The sequence below is a fragment of the Podarcis vaucheri genome (genome assembly GCF_965113315.1).
Source record: "Podarcis vaucheri genome assembly, chromosome: 6".
In the NCBI taxonomy this organism is placed as follows: domain Eukaryota; kingdom Metazoa; phylum Chordata; class Lepidosauria; order Squamata; family Lacertidae; genus Podarcis; species Podarcis vaucheri.
The window spans coordinates 93,053,905-93,073,556 of record NC_138764.1 but is presented as its reverse complement, the minus strand read 5'-3'; positions in this window follow the sequence as shown (position 1 = coordinate 93,073,556).

The following is a 19,652-nucleotide window of genomic DNA, read 5'->3' as shown; positions in this document are numbered from 1 at the left end:
CCCCTCAACTTCTCCTTCAACCTGTTGCATGGCAACTTTTTTCCTTCTAACAACAATATTGAACAGATAGACAACAGAAAACAGCAGCCACACAGTGTACTGTTGATTGCTCTTACTTAGAATACGCTATTCAATTTTCCCTCTCAGCTGTCAGTCTTTATTCTGTTCCTCTGGGCAACCTCAGTCCTCATTGGGCTTTTTTGGTTTTTTTTTAAAGGGGGAGCTGGCCCTCTGTTGAGTTTTTCTCTACCAATTTCTTTTACACTTCTGCCGAACTCAGGGTCCCCCCCAACAAAGCCCAATTCACAGGTAGAGCTGTTTTGTTTGCATAAGGAACAGCACTCACAGCCCGAACATTTGAAATAGAGGGAAGAATAAAATAAAGTTTCATTTTCAAAGTGCTTTGAGAAGTTTCCATTAGCCTCACATCTTGGAAATGTCAATCTGCGCCGTCTATCAAGGGCTGGCTTGACAAGATTTGGGAATTGCTCATTATGGGCAAGAGTGTGAGAATCAAAGCTTCCATTCACCCAAACTTTAAAGATGATTTTCTTGACAAATGGCTTCCATTTATTACCGGTGTAGGCAGAAGGAAAGAAATATTGAGGTGACCGGCGAGATTAAGGTTCATTTTTATTCTGCGATGCTAATAGAAGCTCACAATAACACAGGTGTCGTAATCAACTGACGCAAGCTGGATGGTCATTTGTAAGAGCCATGGCAGTTCGAGTGAGGTGATATCAATTGTCCTGGACTTGAATAAATTAAATTAGAGTTATTTGCTCTCGTCTCTGCTGTCTGGCCTGAGATACAGGCAATGAGACGAAAACATGGAAGGTGCCTAAAGAAACCAGGGTGGCTATCTAAAGAACTTTTAACTGAATTAAGATTAAAAAAGGATGTGTACAAAAAATGGAAAAGGGGGGAAACCACCAAAGAGGAATTCAAACAAATAGCCAGCACGTGTAGACACAAAGTCAGAAAAGCTAAAGCACAGAATGAACTCAGGCTTGCTAGAGAGGTTAAAAGCAACAAAAAAGGCTTTTATGGGTATGTTCGTAGGAAAAGGAAGAACAAAGAAACAGTGGGGTCACTCAGAGGAGAAGATGGTGAAATGCAAACAGGGGACACAGAAAGGGCTGAACTCCTCAATGCCTTCTTTGCCTCAGTCTTCTCCGATAAAGAAGACAATGCCCGACCTGAAGAATTTGAAGCAAATGATTCAGCAAAGGAAACACAGCCCAGAATAACTAAGGAGATAGTACAAGAATATTTGGCTAGATTAGATGTATTCAAGTCTCCAGGGCCAGATGAACTGCATCCAAGAGTATTAAAAGAACTGGCAGATGTGATCTCAGAACCACTGGCAGTCATCTTTGAGAATTCCTGGAGAACAGGCGAAGTCCCGGCAGACTGGAGGAGGGCAAATGTTGTCCCTATTTTCAAAAAGGGGAAAAGAGAGGACCCAAATAATTACCGTCCAGTCAGTCTGACATCAATAGCAGGGAAGATTCTGGAGCAGATCATTAAGCAAACAGTCTGTGAGCACCTAGAAAGGAATGCTGTGATCACCAATAGTCAGCATGGATTTCTGAAAAATAAGTCATGTCAGACTAACCTGATCTCGTTTTTTGACAGAATTACAAGCCTGGTAGATGAAGGGAACGCAGTGGATGTAGCCTACCTTGATTTCAGCAAAGCATTTGACAAGGTGCCCCACGATATTCTTGTAAAGAAGCTGGTAAAATGCGGTCTTGACTATGCTACCACTCAGTGGATTTGTAACTGGCTGACTGACCGAACCCAAAGGGTGCTCATCAATGGTTCCTCTTCATCCTGGAGAAGAGTGACTAGTGGGGTGCCACAGGGTTCTGTCTTGGGCCCGGTCTTATTCAACATCTTTATCAACGACTTGGATGATGGACTCAAGGGCATCCTGATCAAATTTGCAGATGACACCAAACTGGGAGGGGTGGCTAACACCCCAGAGGACAGGATCACACTTCAAAACGACCTTGACAGATTAGAGAACTGGGCAAAAACAAACAAGATGAATTTTAACAGGGAGAAATGTAAAGTATTGCACTTGGGCAAAAAAAATGAGAGGCACAAATACAAGATGGGGGACACCTGGCTTGAGAGCAGTACATGTGAAAAGGATCTAGGAGTCTTGGTTGACCACAAACTTGACATGAGCCAACAGTGTGACGCGGCAGCTAAAAAAGCCAATGCAATTCTGGGCTGCATCAATAGGAGTATAGCATCTAGATCAAGGGAAGTAATAGTGCCACTGTATTCTGCTCTGGTCAGACCACACCTGGAGTACTGTGTCCAGTTCTGGGCACCACAATTCAAGAAGGACACTGACAAACTGGAACGTGTCCAGAAGAGGGCAACCAAAATGGTCAAAGGCCTGGAAACGATGCCTTATGAGGAACGGCTAAGGGAGCTGGGCATGTTTAGCCTGGAGAAGAGGAGGTTAAGGGGTGATATGATAGCCATGTTCAAATATATAAAAGGATGTCACATAGAGGAGGGAGAAAGGTTGTTTTCTACTGCTCCAGAGAAGCGGACACGGAGCAATGAATCCAAACTACAAGAAAGAAGATTCCACCTAAACATTAGGAAGAACTTCCTGACAGTAAGAGCTGTTTGACAGTGGAATTTGCTGCCAAGGAGTGTGGTGGAGTCTCCTACTTTGGAGGTCTTTAAGCAGAGGCTTGACAACCATATGTCAGGAGTGCTCTGATGGTGTTTCCTGCTTGGCAGGGGGTTGGACTCGATGGCCCTTGTGGTCTCTTCCAACTCTATGATTCTATGATTCTATGATTCAAAGGTGGCAGCAACCCCCTCCACTGACCCACTGTAAAGAGCATGGCCTGAGAAGCAGGAGATAAGGGCTTGAATCCTACTCACCTTTAACAGAAGGGTCATAGCTCAATGACAGAGCATGCAAAAGACCCCAGATTTGATCCTCAGCATCGCCAGATAGGACAGGGCATGTCCCCTGTCTAAAACCTCTGACAACTGCTCACAGTCAATAGGGAAGACAACAGTGAGCTACCGTATTGGTCCGAATATATGCCGCACCCGAATATAAGCCGCACCTTTAAAATTGGAAGGGGGAAAAGAAAAAGAGAGAGGGAAAAATACTTGAATATGAGCCACTCCATTCCTTGCTGCTCCTGGCTGCATACTGCATACTGCATACTTCCTCGCTCTCTCCCTTCCCAGCCTTGAGGGAGAGGACAGGGGACTACGTGCGGGACGGGCGCTGCTTTGCCGCACTCCCGGCGCTGTTTGCCCCACGCTCCTGGCTGCATAACATAAGGTCGTGAATATAAGCCACACTTTAACTTTTCCACGATCGGAATCTGGGGGTGGGGGAGTGAGGCTTATATTCAGGCCAATGCGGTATACAGACCAGTGATCCAACCTGGTGTAAGAAAGTACCTTGTGTTCCTACATCCCTCGTATTATCCAGGTTGTTGCCTTGCTATTGTTATGGGGGAGGGGAAATCCTCAAAATAAATTTAGGATAGGAGAAGAATCAGTTTAGGCATTAGACTCAGCCCCTTTCCCATCTGCAGCGGGGGAATGGCAACAGTGGTTGACTTTGGCATGATGGCAAATGGATCATTGAGAAAAGGGATGCAGGACACTTAAAGCAGTTATTTATTTACTCGTTGATTATTTCATAAAATTTATACAGCGCTTGGTTGCATGAAAACCCAGCTCCGTGTGAAGTGGCGGCTCTGAGGGGAGGGCAGAGGGCAAGGCAGCCCTGGGCAGGAAGAAAGGAGGAGCGGAGAGCAAGGAGTCTCAATCTTTTTTAAAAATACTTTGTGTATCTGTGTCTAATCTTGGGGTTTTCTCAGCATGGTGGAGGGCTGTGTCTTGTTGGTTTCTTGTTTCTGATAGGAAATGCTCTGTGGTGGTGGGACAAAAATGGGGGGGGGGCAGTCAGCTGTGGGGCAGTGAGAAATGTCCCTATTTTCATCTGAGGAACATTGGAGGGTTCACTAAACATTTCTTTCCTGCATCGGTTTCTACAGCCACAGCAGGCGCTGTAATTCCCAACGGTTTGACTTCATCCCAAAGGCATACTTTTCCGTGGTCTCCCGAGACAGACGGATGCAAACCAGTATTTGACAAATACAGTTAGCTGACTGAGATTTATTTAATTCTGTGACATCACACAGAGAAAGGGAGTAGATGTGTCTGTGCGCGCCTGTGATTATAAGCACAATATATTCCCAAGACTGTTTAATCTGTCTGCGGAGCAGTCTGGGAGAGCGGCAGCCAAGGAGAGCTCTTGCGCAGCAGGGAATATACTCGGTTCTATCCAGCAGGGGACACATCTTTTGCACATTGTTCCTTCTGCCAGTTTGTTTTCATTAAGGGGAAAGAGAACAGGGAAAGTTCTAGAGGAAAGGCCTGGCCTTGTTATTTCAGCTGGTGGAAGGAGCTCCTAATAAAAATCCTCTGGAAATAAAAGTCCTGAGAAATACGCATTGCAATCATGTTAAGCATGTGAAATATTTTTACTAGAACAGGTTTGTTTTTATTCTCCGCTTCAGATGTTTAGATTTGGAAGAGGATGGCTGAACCAAATACAATGTGGTGAGCCCCAAAAGGTAAACACTCAGACAACGGTCACTGCCGCTTGTTTAAAATATCGCAGGGGCAAAAGAAAGGCTTTCTCTGTCCTGATCAAAACCAAAATTGAACCTGAAGAGCAGGAAGAAGCATGACTTGTGACATGCATTTTCTCTTTCCTTTCACAAGCACAGGAAAAGTGGAGGACTCGGCACCTGAATGTTCAGTTTTCAGCATGTTGCTGGTCCTCAGGGCCACAAACTTTGGCCATTTTACTCAGTCGGCCCATTGAAATGAGTGGATCATGTTCATTAATTTCAATGGGTGGCATTCAACTAAGTTTTACTCACAGTCAGGGCCGGATTTAGGTTTGATGGGGCCCTAAGCTACTGAAGGTAATGGGGCCCTTTATATGGCCAGCTGTCCTTTGTCAACAACAAATTGTCACTGTTTTTTTGTATTGAAAAAGCAGAGACATCACCTTGCCAACAAAGGTCCGTATAGTAAAAGCTATGGTTTTCCCAGTAGTGATGTATGGAAGTGAGAGCTGGACCATAAAGAAGACTGATTGCCGAAGAATTGATGCTTTTGAATTATGGTGCTGGAGGAGACTCTTGAGAGTCCCATGGACTGCAAAAGATCAAACCTATCCATGCTTAAGGAAATCAGCCCTGAGTGCTCACTGGAAGGACAGATCCTGAAGCTGAGGCTCCAATACTTTGGCCACCTCATGAGAAGAGAAGACTCCCTGGAAAAGACCCTGATGTTGGGAAAGATGGAGGGCACAAGGAGAAGGGGACGACAGAGGACGAGATGGTTGGACAGTGTTCTCGAAGCTACCAGCATGAGTTTGACCAAACTGCAGGAGGCAGTGGAAGACAGGAGTGCCTGGCGTACTCTGGTCCATGAGGTCATGAAGAGTCGGACACGACTAAAAGACTAACAACAACAACATATGCTATATGGTAATTTATGGACCTAATAGGTATCTAAAGCCATTTGCTGTATGTAGGTTTTATTTTATTTGTTTTTTATCTTATATTTTGGAAATGTACATCCCGTTTTTTCCCCCTTTAATTTTTTTGGGCCCCCCAAGAAAGTGGAGCCCTAAGCTATAGTTTGTTTAGCTTATATGTAAATCTGGCACTGCTCACAGTAGACCCAACTGAAATTAATGGGCCCCATTTCAACATGTTTGTTAATTTAAGTGGGTCTCTACTCTGAGTAAAACTTCACTGAATACCATGCAGTGGGCCTCCTCTAGCATTGGATAGAACCCACTGTGTGAGAAGTACAGTGGTACCTCAGGTTACATATGCTTCAGGTTACATACACTTCAGGTTACAGACTCCGCTAACCCAGAAATAGTACCTCGGGTTAAGAACTTTGCTTCAGGATGAGAACAGAAATCGTGCTCCGGCGGCGTGGCAGCAGCGGGAGGCCCCATTAGCTAAAGTGGTGCTTCAGGTTAAGAACAGTTTCAGGTTAAGAATGGGCCTCCAGAACAAATTAAGTACTTAACCCGAGGTACCACTGTATTTGGTAAAATCTCTGACGCCAGGGAAAACCCAACCAGATTTCCAGCATGCAAGGTTGAAGTTTGAACAATGGTTTGCCCAAAGCTATGCGACTGGATTGCCCAGATTGAATCCAGTGGATTTTAAAATTTGGGCAGGCTGTCTCCACATGAATTTTTGCTGTGGGGCCAGTATGCTAGCTCCATGTGTAGGGCTGGATTAGACCCCTGAAATATTGTCTGAGTCTTAGGTGTGGGGGTGGGGGGACGACTCAGATTTATACCTGGCAAATATTTGATCTGAGTCCTTCCCTGGGAATTTGATGACGTGATTATGTTACTTCCAACTCCTGGATAATTTCAGTGTTTTGGAAAATGCCCCAAACGGTAGTAGATGCACAATGTTATACATAGCCCAGTCATTTCATGGAAGATCTATTTTATGTTTGCTGCAATGCTTTCATTGTTGTTAGGGATAGTATGGATCGTTTTATGGTTTTAGAGTTTGATGAATTGGTTCTGTTGTACTTAGAGCTTGTGTTTACGGTTTTTTATATTATGTACCCCGCTTTGAGGGCTTTATGCCATGAAGCAGTCTATAAATTTGCTTAATAAATAAGCATAGTTGTGTGGGGTGAAAAGTTGGGATGTCACACTGCTTGGAGATATAATCCCATCAGGAATTTGCATATGCAATGAGCAGTGCAAACAGGTGGTGAATACCTAAGGGCCAAATGGCATATTGCATGGGAGTTCCATGATTTCATGTCAATTTTTTTAACTTTAAAGCATGAAATAGATTAGAGCACAGGTGCTGAGGAATGTTTAACCCTCCCTGCACTATCCTTCTCCTTATCTAAACCACCCCAAGCTGCAGATTGCGTGTCGGAAAGCAGAAGCTGGCTACCGCGTGGTTTCGATTGTGGATAAACTTGGGATGGTACAGTGTGTTCTGGTCTGTGTCTCTTTTGCAGGTGTTCACTCATAAGTCCATCTTGTCCCCTTTTTTTGCATTAATCTGCTAAATTGGTTTTGAAAATACACATGGCAATTTGCATTTAAATATGCTTTTAAATATGGGTTGGGAAACATATTTTCTCTGCTTATTTTTAAATGCATTTTGATTTTTTTAAATAATTTGAGTTAATAAGCATGTTGCAATATTTGGGGAAAGACGAAACCCAGTGAATAGCTATCATATGCACCACATGAATGTTTTTGGGTGTGTGCATTAGAACAGCTCATTTTGAAATTGAATTCCTAGGCTAAACTGTCAGCTCCCTCTGGGTCTGTTGTGGTTAATAGGTACACTAGATAAATGGAACATCCAAATTCAGAATCCCAGTTCCTGATGAACAAACACAGCAGGGTCATTTAGTCTGCCTCATGTGCTTTGGGGGGGGGTTCAGCTCAAGGACCTTCCCTCTGGTCAAGAATCCTTATCTTGTCTCCAAATATCAGGGGTCTGGGATCTGTGGATTTCTAGAAGTTGTTGTTTAGTCGTTTAGTCATGTCTGACTCTTCGTGACCCCCTTGACCAGAGCACGCCAGGCCCTCCTGTCCTCCACTGCCTCCCGCAGTTTGGTCAGACTCATGTTTGTAGCTTCAATAACACTATCCAACCATCTCGTCCTCTGTCGTCCCCTTCTCCTTGTGCCCTCCATCTTTCCCAACATCAGGGTCTTTTCCAGGGAGTCTTCTCTTCTCATGAGGTGCCCAAAGTATAGGAGCCTCAGCTTCAGGATCTGTCCTTCCAGTGAGCACTCAGGGCTGATTTCCTTCAGAATGGATAGGTTTGATCTTCTTGCAGTCCATGGGACTCTCAAGAGTCTCCTCCAGCACCATAATTCAAAAGCATCAATTCTTCGGCGATCAGCCTTCTTTATGGTCCAGCTCTCACTTCCATACATCACTACTGGGAAAACCATAGCTTTAACTATATGGACCTTTGTCGGCAAGGTGATGTCTCTGTTTTTTAAGATGCTGTCTAGGTTTTTGTTGTCTTTGTCCATTGAGTTTTCTTGGCAGGGATACTGGAGTGGCTTGCCAGTTCCTGCTCCAGGTGGATCACATTTGGTCAAAACTCTCCACTATGACCTGTCCATCTTGGGTGGCCCTGCTCATAGCTTATCTGAGTTATTCAAGCCCCTTCGCCATGGCAAGGCAGTTAACTTCCACACAGCGTGTCCAAAGGTGAGGGATGATAGGACCTGGAGTCCAACAGCATCTGGAGCTCCACAGGTTCTCCATCCTTGCCCTAGACAAAAGTGCTATAGAATCATGGAATCATAGAATTGTAGAGTTGAGAAGGGACCCCAAAGCTCATCTAGTCAAAACCCCCAAGCAGGCATCTGTTTTCGCAGAGTGTGAAACTCCATTAAAAATTTTCAAAACCACCTGCAAGATGTTAAGCATTCTGAGTGCATGCACACCTGCCAGGGACAGTCTGGACACTATTTGCACCATCTATGTACAGAAGAAAACTTTGGCAAACATTTAAGAAATTGCCATTTTTAAATTTGGCTTCAAATGGCATGGTGAGACCCAAGTTGTGGAGGCCTGCTTCACACAAGAGGGAAGAGCAGAACTCAGAGGTGGATGCAGAAAGTCCTGGGTTCAAGTCCTGACATTTTTATTTTCTGTTTAGTGCTTTTCTAGCGTCGTTCTGACAAAATTAGGACAGTTGACAAGATGGTACGCTGTGCTTCATCCCTTCTAAGAAGACCATTGCTTGCTAGGTGTAGGGATATCGCGGAGTGGGCAGTGAGGTCCGGAGGGAGCACACTCCCCACCAGCAGGCAGCCACAGTCTGCCTGCATGCATGACCTTGGGGTGCAGGGCAAACTCCCTGCAAGCACTTCTTTGCAAAAAGCGCTTCCTTGGAAATGTGACCAAGCCACCAACCTCAGTGCTCCTATAAAGTCAACTTCAATTACGTTTCTTTTATTGTGCAGATATTAGGCTTCTATTGCACGTGGGACAGCTCAAGCAAGCAAACGGCGGGCCCATTTAGTTTATTTCAAAGGCTTTTAAATTCATCTCCTTTAAGCTCGAAACAAATCTCTCATTCGGGCATTCCATGTTGCTGAAACCCCTGCGCCCGTAATTCTTAATGACGTGTGTGTCTAGCCAGAGTAATTCTCTTCATTCAATTTGCAAGTTTTCCAAGTCAATCCTTTCAGCATTCAGACCGAAGCAGTTTGTTTATTTTTCCATTTGGAGACACACAAGCTTGCTCATACTAAATGATCCTGAATCTGCAGATGAAGCAATGCATGCTAATTGCACCTAGGATATTCTTTGGGGCTGTGAAAAGTAGATGGGTAATGGGGGCAGATAATGGGGGGGTATCTCCCCCTCCTCATTTAATCCCACAATTACCCTGTGAGGTAGGTTATGCTGAGAGGCAGTGACCGGCCCAAGGTCGCCCAGTTAGCTTCATGGCAGAGTGGATTCAAACTCTGGTCTCTCAGGTCATAGTCTAAGACTCTAACCACTGCCCCACACTGCCTCCATATGGTTTGGGGCCATCCAAGGCAAGCTCCCTGTCTGGAGGTCCTCTGCCCCACACTATATGTTGAACTCTAACTCACTGTTTCTCTGTAGATGAGATGATTGAGTTGCCCACCTGACATCACCAGATGTGAATCACTGCTCTGCAATGCAATGCAAAATGTGTTTTGCAAGTGCCATTATCCAGGAAATAACATTGGTGCAAGTGGCTGAATACTTTGCAAGGAAGCTGGCAAGAAGGTGGCCGCCAATGTGATGACTGAGAATGAGATGGCTGCCTTTGTGGTTAGACACATCCAAGAGATCAAAGGCAAAAAAATTATAATTCTTTAGAGATTCATAAGCAGCAAGAGGAGACTCAGAGATGATGCGCTACATCCTGAGATCTCCTGATTCATACAATGAGTTTCACAAGCAATTTCAGCCAAGCACATTATGGAGGTGAATCAACTTAATCTCAGTCACCATCACTCACCCGGCCCAAATGACATTATTTCTTTTCTTGGTTGCTCTGAAGCAAAACAAAAAAGATTTGCGGCAATGCGGGATAATAGCCTGGCAATGCATTTATGAAATAAAAAAGCTGCAGCAAAAATATGTGGCATTGAGGACCAGATTATTTGAGGGTTGCTGTATCATTCGTCTCCGTTGCAAAATCTGGACAAGAACAAATAAAAATGTACAGACATGATCCATCCTAGATTAAGCCCAGTGCCAGCAAACAGTGGGATTGACCAAAGATTGTAAATTAGTGGTGGTGTGCATGCTTTTCCTGTAGAGAGTTCCTGGTTCAATCCTGGCAAAAGCATCCAGTGGCAGGTGATAGAAAAGGCCTCTGCTGGCTGGTATCCGGGAGAGCTGCCACCATTTGGAGCAGACAGTTCTCAGCTAGATGTACAAATTACCGCCCTGGTACAGGACAGCTTCATATGATCCCTAAGGCCCATAGAGTTCTCTTGTTCCCATTGACACAGCCCCATATATGTGCATGTTGGAAGAGCAACAGCAGGGATCATTCAGTTTGTAGCTTCAGTCAGCTAGCCAAGTGGAGGATGTGCGATTGTGTTGCTTAGCCACTAGGCAGAATGGCATGACCTTCACTAACGTAGCATGGCGACATACATTCTGGCCCCGAACAGGAACAACATCTTCTGGGGCTGCACTCCTGTGCCAGTCACATGACCCAAGCAAGATCGTGCACCCCCCCAAAAGCATATTTTTGGGCACAATGCCCCCAAAAAGTGTTTTGGGGCACCACACAAAATCGCTGCTTTATCAGGGCAGAGATCTTGCACAGCACCCCAAACTGCTTGTTTTTGGATGCCACCCCCCCAAGTGCAGCTCGAAATCACACAAGATCATGGCGGCCATGATCTGTCCTCTCAGAAGAAAAAACGGGAGGCCCTGTTTTTTCTGGGGCAGTTGATGGGTATGTGGCCATCTGATTTAAGGTTACCAGATTTTTTCAATGAATCCGAGGACACTTTAAATAAATAACTACTACGCATTCGGGACGTTGATGCTGCAGCGATGGCGGGGGCAGAGGGGCGGCTGCCGCCTTGACCTCAACTGCCATGTTTCCCCTTCCTCCGATGCTTCTATCTCCTTTCTCCATGAGCCTGGGCACCCCTGAGTTGTTGGTCCTTTGGTGGTGGTGGTGGGGAAGCAGTGTGGGATGGGTCAGGCATGGAAGGCGGAGAAGGAGGGCAAAGAGTGGTGGCAGCGAGGCTTGGGCAGCATGATTCCTCCCTTCCGATCGGAGCAACCCTAATCCCATTCCTACTTGTGTGCGAGCAGGAGGGGGCAGGGATCCCCCACCTGGGAAGGGAGGCTTGCCGTTGCCTGAGAGATCCCTGCCCCCTCCTGCTTGCACGCAAGCTCTGATAGGCAGCGTGAAGCCTCCCTTCACAGCTGAGAGATCACCCCCCCCCTGCTCCTGCTTGCACGCAAGTAGGAGTTGGGAGGTTGCTTCGATAGGCAGCATGAAGCCTCCCTGCACAGCTTAGTTGCTGGGGTTAGGGAAGGGGGAGGCAGCCTGGAAGCTGCATCTTGGAGCCCCTGTACCACCATCATATGGGGACTTCCGAGCAGCTCCTGAAGCCAGCCACAGCATAGCTGCCAACTTTTTCCTTTTCTTGCGAGGAATCCTATTCGGAATAAGGGCATTTCCCTTTAAAAAAGGGAAACGTTGACAGCTGTGAGCCAGAGCCAACTGCTCCGGGCTGCTGAGACTGCCGCTGCTGCGTTTCCCGGTGACATTTGATGAAATCCGGGGACATTCCTGGGATAGAATTTGTCCAGGGACTTATTCGCAAATCCGAGAACTGTCCCCGGGAAACAGGGACGTCCGGTAACCCTAATCTGATTGGCTGTGTAGTTCTGAGGGAGTTTTCCCTCCATATGTTTGATTGAAGTGCTATCTGAGGCCTCCAAAACATCTGGAGGTCACAAGGTTGACGAAGGCTGCTCTGAAGAACTCAGAGTAGCCTTTCCGGCTCACAACAACCCTAAGTGGTAGGTTTTGACAGAGACAAAGTTCATTTCATTTGGCCTGTTCATTGCTGTCTACAGTGTCTGTACATACTTACCATAACCCAACTGTATGTGTTTTCTTCTGACAACTGTAGGGGTGGTGGTATTCCTTTATTAAACACCTTCTCCTCCACTCTGGCCCTGAACAGAGAAGAGAGCATCATTTTCTAAGGCCTCCTGAGAGCAAACTCATTCTTTTAGTGCAGTTCTCGCTATGCAAATCACTCTTGTGGGCTTTCTCTGGATTCATAATGGCTGTCATTATTATTGTTATTATTATTATTCCCAAAGATTAATTAGTCGCCACAACAAAATTACCTTTTGCAATTAAAAGCATAATTTGCTCGGAATGATTGAGTCGATGGCACAGATTCATCATTAAGCTGCTCCTAAACTCCTAACTCCGAGCTCCTCTTTGTCCCCCTCTCCCTCCCTTCCGCCTGCCCTTATTGCTAGCATTGGAGTGTCAGGAAAACAACACTGATTAAAAGAAACAACCCAAAGTTAATTTGTTGTTTAGAGTGACTCACACTTGTCCTTTGGCATTTGGGGGGTGCTGGGTAGGGATTGTTATCTACATTATTAATAAAGATAATTTGGTCGTTGGGAGCTGCTGAAAGGAACTCTTTTGATGCACAACCATAAAGGCCAATAGACAAAATGGAATATTATTCCGACTCTCACCTCTCTCCCTCTGTCACTCTCTTGCTCTGTCTCTCCCTCCTTAAAGAAAGTACCTTGAAAGTTGTTGCTTTAGTGAAAAGGCCATATGATTCAGCTCTTGCTAGTATAATTGTTTAGTTATCCATCAAATTACTCTCGACTGGATGTGTGTAAATTTCAGAGCGCTGCAGAGCAGACAGATCCAGACCTTTGCTGTGAAGCAACCCAACGATCTGCACCCCTCTGGGAATCGTGGGGCTCGCCGGAGTCCACTTAGTGACACTGATGGGTCAATTCTCTGGCAGAGCAAACAACTCATCTTCATCATCTTCTTTTGCAACTTCACATCTACTAACGATCAGTCCTAGTAATGAAGGCATTTTTCACCGTCAGGAGTCACAAGGAGAAAAATTGATTGACAGAGTTATCTGGATTGTAGTAATTAAATCAGGGCAGACAAATCCCAACTCTCATTATATTTCAGACATGTCTGCACCAGGAAAAACAGAGGTGAAAAATGAGGGGCTCCTTCTTGCAGATTGAAAGGCACCATGAATGCACACGACACACACAGATTCTGGAGCAAACGCCCAGCATTTGGTAAATGCTGAAAATCCCAGTGGGATTTAGTGAATACTCACATCTCCCCCCACCTTTTGGGTGCATACAATGGAATGCTGATAAGCCCTTTTAGGGGACTGTCAATATTCTCTGGCATATCTTTCAGTTTCCAAGCACACGTAAAATTTGTCTTGGTTTGTCAGTGTTAACTTGTGAATACGTTGACTTTCACTGCATGTTTGAATGCTTTCCTTCAGGGCTAGCAAACCTGCTAGGGTTGAACAGGCAAGATTCGTATGTGTTTAGACTGGGGAGCTTTCAAATATGGGATTTCCAACACCTGTAGTTTGAAGCTACGCTAAGAAAAGCTTTACTGATTGATTTTGCTGAATTTGGGGCCCTCAATGGCTGACCTTGGCAAAGCATTCTCCCTGAATGGAGTGCATATGGTGCAAACAACACTACCAAATATTCTGTTGTGAAGACAACCCAATATAAATGTTTCAATGCACAATCAGAAAAGGCCATATCTTGGGGGTAGAGCATCTCCTGTACATGCAGAAGTTTCCAGGTTTAATCCCAGGTATTGTTGGGCTCCATGATCACTGCAGATGGTGACAGCAGTCACAAAATTAAAAGACGCCTGCTTCTTGGGAGAAAAGCAATGACAAACCTAGAGAGCATCTTAAAATGCAGAGACATCACCTTGCCGACAAAGGTGCGTATAGTTAAAGCTATGGTTTTCCCAGCAGTGATGTATGGAAGTGAGAGCTGGACCATAAAGAAGGCTGATCACCTAAGAATTGATGCTTTTGAATTATGGTGCTGGAGGAGACTCTTGAGAGTCCCATGGACTGCAAGAAGATCAAACCTATCCATTCTGAAGGAAATCAGCCCTGAGTGCTCACTGGAAGGACAGATCCTGAAGCTGAGGCTCCTATACTTTGGCCACCTCATGAGAAGAGAAGACTCCCTGGAAAAGACCTTGATGTTGGGAAAGATGGAGGGCACAAAGAGAAGGGGACGACAGAGGACGAGATGGTTGGACAGTGTTCTCGAAGCTACTAACATGAGTTTGACCAAACTGCGGGAGGCAGTGGAAGACAGGAGTGCCTGGCGTGCTCTGTTCCATGGGGTCACGAAGAGTCGCACACGACTAAACAACAATAACAACAACAAGTGCTGGGAATGTCCTCTGTGTGCAACCCCCAGAGAACTGCTGCCAGTTAGCCAGGCAATACTGAGCTGGATGGGCCAATGGTCTGAGTCCTCATAAGGAACATTCCTATGCACAGATACTGACTGACCTGGTGTGTGAATTGCTTAACTTCACTGGAGGTATTGAAGTGGTGGCTGAATGGACCACTAACGGTTGCATTCTGCATGGTAGATCCTTCCATGGGGCAGAACCACGCAGCAGATGGCGGAGGATGGCAAGCAATAGTGAGGGATTGGACGGCAAAATTGTCTGTATGTTATATGCTGTGCCTAAGCTAGTCTACTGCAGTGGAGAAATTTCCAGTCACCAAGTGCTTAGGGACAATGAACGGCTCATCTGGTTTGAGCATGGTGCTGATGAACCCAAGGTTGTAGGTTTGATCCCCATATGGGGCAACTGCATATTCCTCCATTGCAGGGGGTTGGACTTGATGATCCTCAGGGTCCCTTCCAACTCTACAATTCTACAGTTCTATGATTCAGCTGCCATTCTGGTTGGCTTCTAGTTGAGGAATGGGACGGTTCATGTTGTCCTTTGCCCCGGACAGCAAAGCATCATTGGCCAGCCCTACATCGAGTAGATGGGTTGAGCTATATGACATCCAAGGTCTCTTCCAATTAGATTTTCATGGTTTTATGTATTGGGCATCTTGTCTTGGAGTGACAGCTGATGACAATTTCATTTGATTAGTTCCTATTTCTAAATCCTCACTAGACAATCCACTCAGATGCATGATTGACACGGGCGAAGCTGTGATTCACTCTGGCATGAATGTGAAATACCTGCGCTTGGAAAGAGATGAAATACTGCAACTGACGTCGACCTGCCACTGTCTGTACACAGCACACAACTGGCATCAGGCAGCCTTCTTTGGCATGCTCATTCTTCCTAACAGTTGTAGGCTCTTCCCATGGAGATGCACTAGATGCCCTTAAATAATTTTGCATAGACGGAGCCCATAAACTGACTCATCACTTGCTTTTGCCTAGAGCCTCCTTGTAATAATATCCTTCTGTCCTGGAAGCTTCCTCTAACCTCAGTCCCAGATGATCTGGGGCTGGTTTACCATGAATTGGGTGCTGGCCAGCTGGTAATAATAATAATAATAATAATAATAATAATAATAATAATAATAAACAACTTTTATTTATATCCCGGCCGAAGTTGGGCTCAGGGCGGCTAACATCAGATATATAACACTGGTATAAAATCAAACAATAATTAAATTACCTCCTAAAACAGGTCAAAATCAAATTAAAGTCTAATTAGTTGGCTTTCCTCAGGGTTAGGGTTGGGAACAGTAAGTGCTCATCGGCCCAACTGTTTATGCTGATCTTATATGGGCCTGTGAGAATGCTGGGAGGCCTCTTTCATATTAGTTCTTATACAAAAAGAAAAGGGGAGTCAGGCTGGGCCCTGACCACAGACCTGCCATTGACCCATAGCAGGGCCTTCTTGGTGGCAGCTCCCCATTTGTGAAATTCCTCCGTGGTGAGATATGTCTTTCTCCCTCATCGAAGCTTAAAAACCATTCCTGCTTCCCTAGGCGTTTGATGACTAAGATACTGTTTGTGGCAACCCTGAAATCGTTAGCTGTGAGGGTTTTTAGAATGTTTTTTATTTTATTCTTTAATTGTATCTTTTTACCGTTTGCTGTCCTGGACTCCTTTGGGAGAAAGGGCAAGATAGAATGTTAATTACAAAAATGATAAATAAATTGAGACCTTTTTGATACATGATCAGAAGCCCTGTTTTCTTACCTGTTAACCCTGTTTTCCTGGGTTGAATGCTCGGACTCAAAATCCCGGTGACCCACTAATCCTATATAGTTCCAGAATCAGAAGCATTGTGATGAACTGGTTTGAGTTTAAGCACAATAAAATCAACTCCATCTTAAGCAAAGCATCTCCTTTGCAGAATAGAAGCATATTCCTAGGCATTTAACTTGACTGGTAATAATTTCCATCACATTTTTGAGGTGCCAGGGCCATGTGACTTAGGCGGCCAATTGCATCGTAAACAAAAAATGTCAGTTCCAACTGGGGAAAGCCACACCGTAAATCAGAAATCACAAACATACAGCTTCATGGAAACATTTGCAGTGGTAGATACATTGATTAAGATTGCCAAGTTGTCTGTTTGTCCTGTCAAAAGAAAGAGAAGGGGAAGCCACAGGATAAATGGCTCGCTGCAAATATTTACTCAGCTGTAATGCCCAACAGAAGAGCTGAACAAAGTTCTATTAGAAATAGGAAAGACAAGTGGAAATCTGTTATGAATCACATTGGGCTGATTTGGGGTAGTGGTGGAGGAATGTAGACTGGTACATTTCTGTGATCGCTTTAAATTTGTGGATACCATTTTCACTCCTTGGGAGAGCTTTGTGGGAATAGAGAGGAAAGGCTCCTTTAGAGGCTCAGGCTTCATCGTCCCACACGGGAAAAAATTTAATGGTAGAATCCAAAAGGTGATAGAGTGGACTGCGCCACTTCACTTGCCAGATGGGGGCTGCCATGTTGTTGGCGCAAATAAAAAATTCCATAGAAGTAAAAAAGCAGCATGCTAAATGCTCAACAATCACAGCCATCCATTATCCAACAACACATGAACTTCACAGTTACTTATCTTTAAAAAAGAAAAACTAAGCATGGATTCAGGGACGTGGGTGGTGCTGTGGGTTAAACCACAGAGCCTAGGACTTGCCGATCAGAAGGTCAGCGGTTCGAATCCCTGCGACGGGGTGAGCTCCCGTTGCTCGGTCCCTGCTCCTGCCAACCTAGCAGTTCGAAAGCGCATCAAAGTGCAAGTAGATAAATAGGTACCACTCCAGCGGGAAGGTAAACGGCGTTTCTGTGTGCTGCTCTGGTTCGCCAGAAGCGGCTTAGTCATGGTGGCCACATGACCCGGAAGCTATACGCCAGCTCCCTCGGCCAATAAAGCGAGATGAGCGCTGCAACCCCAGAGTTGGGCACGATTGGACCTAATGGTCAGGGGTCCCTTTACCTTTACCTTAAGCATGGATACATGGTATATTTTGAGTGATTATATTTATTATGTACTAGATGAGCCCCGTGGTTTACAATTCTATGATTCTCAGAGCCTTTGTATATTATTTTGGCTATCACATTTTACCGTATTTTTCTCTCTATAACACTCACATTTTTTCTCCTAAAAAGTAAGGGGAAATGTCTGTGCGTGTTACTGAGTGAATGTGTGGTCCCTAGAGCCGACTGGCCTGAGTGCAGGGGCAAAAATCAGATCGTGCGGAGTAGGGAAAGCTGTAGAGAGGAAGCTGCTGCTTTCCTGCATTCTGCCTCAGGGTCTTACTGCCCACCCTCTTCTGTTTTCGGTTGCTGTGTTTGCTCAAACGCAACAAAGAGCAGGGAAATCCCCTGCCCTCCTAGCAAGCAATGGTGCAAAAACGTGGTTACAAGGCATGGATCCACATGGATCCTCAGGATCTTTGCATTGGGTCACCCCAAATTCACCCTCAGATCACATAGCATGTCCATGGCTACAGCCTGCACCAAAAAAATCACGCACCCACTGTTGCCTGGGGCCACAATGGTGCAAAAACGTGGTTACAAAGCATGGATCCACATGGATCCTCAGGATCTTTGCATTGGGCTACCCCAAACTCACCGTCAAATCACATGTCTGTGGCCACTGCATGAAGCACAAAAATGATACATCCACCGTTTCATTCAGATTTTTTTTTCTTGTTTTCCTCCTCTAAAAACTATGTGCGTGTTATGGTCAGGTGCATGTTATAGAGCGAAAAATACGGTAATTTTCAACACATATAGTAATCTGGTTTTAATCTGCTTTATGTATATAACTTTAAAAAATGATTTTCTATATGCAATTGTTTTAACTGTTTTCATAGATGTGCAGATGTTTATATATGTTTTTGTTATATTGTAAATTGCTTTGGGATGCCTCCGGGTAAGTAATTCACATTTGAAATAAATTAAATTATAAATAAAAAACAATATCTGCACTTTTATTCACACTATACATAGCTCAGGTGGTAGAGCATGAGACTCTTAATCTCAGGGTCATGGGTTGGAGCCCCACATTGGGTGAAAGATTCCTGTATTGCAGAGGGTTGGACTGGATGACCATTCTGGAGGAGACTCTTGAGAGTCCCATGGACTGCAAGAAGATCAAACCTCTCCATTCTTAAGGAAATCAGCCCTGAGTGCTCACTGGAAGGACAGATCCTGAAGCTGAGGCTCCAATACTTTGGCCACCTCATGAGAAGAGAAGACTCCCTGGAAAAGACCTTGATGTTGGGAAAGATGGAGGGCACAAGGAGAAGGGGACGACAGAGGATGAGATGGTTGGACAGTGTTCTTCAAGCTACTAACATGAGTTTGACCAAACTGCGGGAGACAGTGTAAGACAGGAGTGCCTGGCGTGCTCTGGTCCATGGGGTCACAAAGAGTCGGACACGACTAAACGACTAAGCAACAACAACAACAAAGAATCTTCTAGCCCAGCTCCCTTCAATACAGGAGTCTCAGCTAAAGCATCCACGACGGAGGGCCATCCGTCCTCTGCTTAAAAACCTTCAATGAAGGAGAGTCCACAGCCTCCCAAGGGAGACCGTTCCAGTGTCAAACAGCTCTTGTGTTCCCTTACAACTCTATGATTCCATGATTCTAAGACTCACAGAGGCATACCAACAAACGAACGTGTTTGCCTTAGGGGATGTCCTGAAGTAGAGGACCTTATGCATTATATCTTGCGCTGCCCATTATATAATGAAGCAACCTTTTTAGCACCTATAATGACAAGGTCCCCTGACCAGAAACCCCTCTGACACGATTTTATATCTCCTCGCGGACGCAGATAAGTATGTGACCTGGCATGTAGCACTCTTTGCAACTGCCGCTAGGAAAATTAGAGCAAATTATATAGCCAAGGTAGCCACCAACTGTAAAGGAGATGAATTTATTTGACCCTATCTACATCAAGCTATATTCTATCTTTATCAGCAAACTCCGAATATACTTGCACATTGTATTGATTAACATTTTTTAAAAA